We start from the raw sequence: 6,000 nt of genomic DNA on the forward strand, positions 1-6,000 counted from the left end.
TTGATTGATGCGTTAGTTAGTTGGTTGATCATTGTATTTGGTTATTGATTGGTTGGTTGGTTATTATAGTTGGTTATTAATTGGTTAGTTATTATAGTTGGTTATTATATTTGGTTATTGATTGGAGCGTTAGTTAGTTGGTTGGTTATTATATTTGGTTATTGATTGGTGTGTTAGTTAGTTGGTTATTATATTTGGCTATTGATTGGTGCATTAGTTAGTTGGTTGTTTATTATATTAGGCTATTGATTGGTGTGTTAGTTGGTTGGTTATTATATTTGGCTATTGATTGGTGTGTTGGTTAGTTGGTTGGTTATTATATTTGGTTATTGATTGGTGTGTTAATTAGTTGGTTATTATATTTGGTTATTGATTGGTGCGTTAGTTAGTTGGTTGGTTATTATATTTGGTTATTGATTGGTTTTTTAGTTAGTTGGTTATTATATTTGGCTATTGATTGGTGCATTAGTTAGTTGGTTGTTTATTATATTAGGCTATTGATTGGTGTGTTAGTTAGTTGGTTGTTTATTATATTAGGCTATTGATTGGTGTGTTAGTTGGTTGGTTATTATATTTGGCTATTGATTGGTGTGTTAGTTAGTTGGTTGGTTATTATATTTGGTTATTGATTGGTGCGTTAATTAGTTGGTTGGTTATTATATTTGGTTATTGATTGCTGCGTTAGTTGGTTATTATATTTGGTTATCAATTGGTGCATTAGTTAGTTGGTTATTGATTGGTGCGTAGTTAGTTGGTTATTATATTTGGTTATTGATTGGTGCATTAGTTAGTTGGTTATTATATTTGCTTGTCAGTTGGCGTGTTGGTCATTGTGATGGCGATTGGTGTGTTTAGTTGGCATGTTGTGGCTTTGTTGGTTATTGTTGAGTTATGTCGTTGGGTTTTGTGTTTGGTCATTGTGATGTAGATTGGTACAGTTTCACAATTCCTTTATCCACTGTTTTTACCGCAGTGAGACACCCATTTATGATAAGCAGGTAATGACATAGGACCTTCCTACAAACAAGTTAAGATATTCGCCCCCAAGCAGCATTGGTCACTGAGTCTTCTTTCTTTCATAGAAAACAACTTATCCATCCGCAGAAAATAGGTTTCATTTTAATAAATCTGTTTCATTGCAAAAAAACACCCAAGGCATTTCCAGTAAAAAAACAGGGATGCTCAAGAGTTGGGAGACTTAGTTAACTCCACAAAGTCGTGCTGTAGATCCCACCAATGAAAGCAGATTCCATACCGTTCAGGAGGAGTTGAGTTAAAACACTTAGCTGCTTTTAAACCGGACAGTCTGCCTTGAGAGTGGGCTGTCCAAGAAATCCCGGGGCCAAACACCACTTGTTCCATTTATTTCTGTGTCTCATCAATTACATATTTAGGACTTCAAATCTCCCCTCACCCCCTGTGCTCGCTGACCTACACTGGCTCCCGGTACAGCAATACCTCCATTTTAAAATTCTCATCCTTGTGTTCAAATCCCTCCATGGCCTCGCCCCCCCCCTCCCTATCTCTGTAACCTCCTCCAGCCCCTACAACCCTCCGAGATCTCTGCGCTCCTCCAATCCTGGCCTCTTGCACATCCCCCGATTTTAATCGCTCCACCATTGGCGGCCGTGCCTTCAGCTGCCTGGGCCCTAAGCTCTGGAATTCCCTCCCTAAACCTCTCCCCCTCTCTCTCCTCCTTTAAGACGCTCCTTAAAACCCACCTCTTTGGTCACCTGTCTTAATATTTCCTAAGTGGCTCGGTGTCAAATTTTGTCTGCTTTACGCTCTTGTGAAGTGCCTTGGGACGTTAAAGGCGCTATATAAATGCAGGTTATTGTTAGTAGCAAGCCTCATAATTCCTAGTGTCACCCTCCCCCGCTCCCTGGACCCTCTGTGTGGTTTTAGGGGGTCCGGGCAAAGAAAGCAGCCTATCCTGCTGATAAATAGATATGGCGGGTAATCTGAGTTACGGAAGTAGGGTTGCCAACTCTGGTTCGTCGTGTTCCTGGAGGTTTCATCACATGACCTCCCACCGCCCCGCCCCCACACTCCTGCCATTGGTCGCCCATTCTCACAGCACACCGCCTTCCCGCGGCCAATCGGAAAGTGACCAGACCCTTCCTTACCCGGCTGAGTTTTTACAGTCGAGAATCATCCAAACAACCTTTTCTCTCATCTCCAATATTTTTACAACTAATAAACTAAAGTGTTCAAAGAAAATGAACCAGAAACTCACTATTTTTTTTTAATGCCCCCTATGAATTTTCTCCCGGAGTTGCTCGCAGCAGTGTCCAGGAGATTATCTTTAATTCCTGGAGACTCCAGGGCAATCCTGGAGACTCCAGGGCAATCCTGGAGGGTTGGCAACCCTTATACGCAAGGGCGGAACAAGGTTAGATGTCAGGAGGTGGTTCTTTCCCCAGCGAACAGTGGACCTGGGGAACAGGCTGCCGGCTCGTGTGGTGGGCACTGATTCGGAGAATTCCTTCAAGAGAGAGAGAGCTGGTGCTGGGGCGGAGACCGCCTGCTACAGAAGCCAGGTCCCCGTACTATAAATCAGGGCCAATGTGATCTCCTGGACCGGTTTCGATCACCTAAAGGGGTCGGAGAGGAATCTTCCAGATTTATTCCCCCATTGGGCCTAGGTTTTTAATCTGGTTTCGCCTCTCCCGGGAGATCACACGACTCTGGATGGGCGGAAGGCGTCTGTCTTGTGATTGTCGTCTGAGGGTGGCTGCTTAACTGAGGACAGCAGGGTGGACTCGCCCCAGAGCTCGATACCCTCAATCCCCCCTGGCCACACGCACGTGGGAAAGGGTCGACAATCCGCAGGTCTGTCTCCCTCCCCACAAACACTGCTCTCTCGTGCCCCCCCTCGCCCCCCTCCCCCCCCCAGTGGCCACAGTGAGAACAGCCGGTGACTTGGCTCCCTGGACCTCACTTCCTGTGTCATGACCCAGTGCCCCTGGTTGGAGCAGAACCCAGGCCAAGGAAGAGTGAGGGAAGTTCCCTTTTATCTAAGAAGTGCCTCGTCAATCATGGACTCGCATCAGCTTTTCAACAAACTGCCGTGTTTTGATTTTAAACATGATTGGTACGGCTCTCACCCCACCCTGTAACCTCCCCATTAAAGGCACAGTCCTCACTCTGTGACAGTCCCAGTCACTATTCCAACGCTCCCCTGGCCCCATCTTCCACCCTCTGTAATCTTCAGCTCATCCAAAACTCTGCTGCTCCCTCCCCCCCCCGTATCCTAACTCGCACCGAGTCCCGTTCACCCATCACCCACTGTGCTCGCTGACCTACATCGGCTCCCGGTCCAGCCCGCCGATTTTAATCGCTCCGCCATTGGCGGCCGTGCCTTCAGCCGCCTGGGCCCTAAGCTCTGGAATTCCCTCCCTGAACCTCTCTCTCCTCCTTTAAGACGCTCCTTAAAACCTCCCTCTTTGACCAAGCTTTTGGTCACCTGTCCTAATATCTCCTTATGTGGCTCGGTGCCAAATTTTGTTTGATAATCGCTCCTGTGAAGCACCCTGGGACGTTTTACTCCGTTAAAGTCGCTATATAAATGCAGGTGGTTGTTGTTGTGGACTTAAATTGTGCGTTTTCCAATGTAAGAGGTCCCTCTGCAGGTCCTCTGGCTCACTACACTCGAACATAATCGGAACACAGACGTATATTTATACGCCTCTCCACATCTCTCAGGCACGACACAGCCAATGAATTACTTCTTGAAGTGCAGTCACTGCTTTTATGTAGGCAAATGTGGCAGCCATTTTACACACAGCAAGATCCCACAAACAGCAATGTGATAATGTCCAGTTATCTGTTTTTTTTTTAGTGATGTTGGTTGAGGATAAATATTGGCCCCAGGACACCGGGGAGAACTCCCCCTGCTCTTCTTCCAATAGCGGCCGTGGGATCTTTTACGTCCACCCGAGAGGGGCAGACGGGGCCCTTGTGTTTAACGTACTCATCCGCAAGACGGCACCTCCGACAGCGCGGCGCTCCCTCGGTACTGCGTCGGGTGCGTCGGCCTGGATCATGGGGCCTTCCCCGAGTCATGGTCTCTGAGTGGGGGCTCGCACCCAGGACCTTCTGAGAGAGAGAGAGAGAGAGAGGCCCACTGAGCCAAACAGAGCAGGGATCCATGTGAATAAAGCAAATTAGGCCGTGTATGAACACACGGGCCGGAGGCTGTGCCCGCAGTTGTTGAAGTAACAGCAGATCAACTGAATGTACTTGTGTTCGCCAGTCTGTGTCGCGTTAGCCGACCCACCCCCAAAAGCGCCGATAATGGATTAATCCGGTCACCTTTCCTTGCCGATAAGGTCAGCGGTCAAGTTCATCTTGCAGGACTGGAGGGGTGAGGGTGTGTAATAATTATAGCGAAAATTTTATTACAGTAATATTAACCAGTTTACAATCGTAAAACACACGACACAAATCTTTCTCTGGCTTGAATTCCCTTGGCAGCTTCACTGTGCGACGTGTTGAGAGATAAGGAAGTCCCGCCCCATCTGTGGGGCAGTCCTTGCCTCACGTGCCCCTCCCCCGACCCTCCGCCCTCCCCAATTAAACCCCACACTCTCCGATCCCTTCCCCTCCGAAAAGCTGGCACCGGAGGGGTCCCTTCGTGCTCGCTCACAGTTGAGAAAAGATTCGGGGGCTGATTTCCTCGTGTTTCGCGCCGAAACTATTCGACTGTGGAAGGCATCACCCCCCCCCGCCGATCTCAGCCGACATCCGCACACAGGGCCTTTCCAGCAGTGCGGGGGGGGAGAGGAGGGGAGGGGAGGGGAGGTAAGGGGGGGGGTAACTGCTTAGCGATCAGGAGCAGGGGAGGGGCGGGCGGACGGACCCTTTTGGGTTTTATTTATTTTTTGCCCAGGCAGGGGGCACTGAGGCCAATTGTGCTCACAGTGGCTGGAAGGCCAGGTGAACGCACTTTGCTGCAGGACTTGCCTCGCTTCAAGGGGCGAGCCCACCACCACCACCACCTTCTCAAGGGGCGACTAGCCGACGGGCAATAAATGCCCAGCCTTGCCAGTGACGCCCACATCCCCGAGAATGAATAAAAGACAGGAACGCGAGGCGGGCTCCAAGGGGTAATTCTCAAGGCACGTCCTGTAGGGAGTAAGGGAGAGGGTGAAATAAGTGGCAGTGTCGGCCTCCCCTGTCCCTCCCTCTCGGGAAATAAAATGGCCCGCCACCCCCCCGCCTCGCTCGGGCCCGAGAACGAAGGCGGGCATCGTCTCCCTCCTCCTCCTCCTCGTCCAAACCCGGCTCAGCACAGCCCGGGGATTGGACCCGCCGGCTGCCCCGCTCCACGTGGCTCAGGAAGAGGAGGAGGAGGAGGCCACTCGGCCCCTCGAGCCTGCTCCGCCATTCAAATCAGATCGTGCTGATCTGTACTTTGCCCCCCATCTACCCACCCCCCCCCCACCGCCTTCGCTCGAATCCCTCGATAGCCCTCACCCAACAAAAGTCTATCCATCTCAGCCTTGAAAGTTCAATAGACCCTCAGCGTCCACAGGGGGAAGGTGGGATGGGGAGGGGGGAGGGGGGAGTGGGGGGGGCGGGGAGATATTTGTTTCCCCACCAGTTGGTCAGTATTAAATTTCACCGCCCCCCCCCCGGAGCTCAAACTAATAAACATAACGGGCCAGGGTTCCCATTCCCGATCGCTATCCAGTGTGTGTGTGGATGTGACGCCCACACACAGTCGCATAGCCCGCCGTCTTGGCTCACAACGGTCGGCCACTTTGGTGGGGAGGGGATTTGAGGGGGAGGGGATTGGGGGGGCGGGGGAGACGACGCTTGCTTCACACCACACACGGCTCGACTCTCCCCCTCCCTCCCTACCGTGGGTGGTGCCCTCTACGAGGGCTGAGACACGGCGTCTGGCTTCTTGTGTTTTGGCGCCCGGCCGGGGGCCACCTTGGCCCAGAGGTGGAGGAGGAGGAGGAGGAGGCCGAGCTGTCGCTGGAGCTACGCGTC

The sequence above is a fragment of the Heptranchias perlo genome, chromosome 43 (assembly GCF_035084215.1).
Source record: "Heptranchias perlo isolate sHepPer1 chromosome 43, sHepPer1.hap1, whole genome shotgun sequence".
In the NCBI taxonomy this organism is placed as follows: Eukaryota; Metazoa; Chordata; class Chondrichthyes; order Hexanchiformes; family Hexanchidae; genus Heptranchias; species Heptranchias perlo.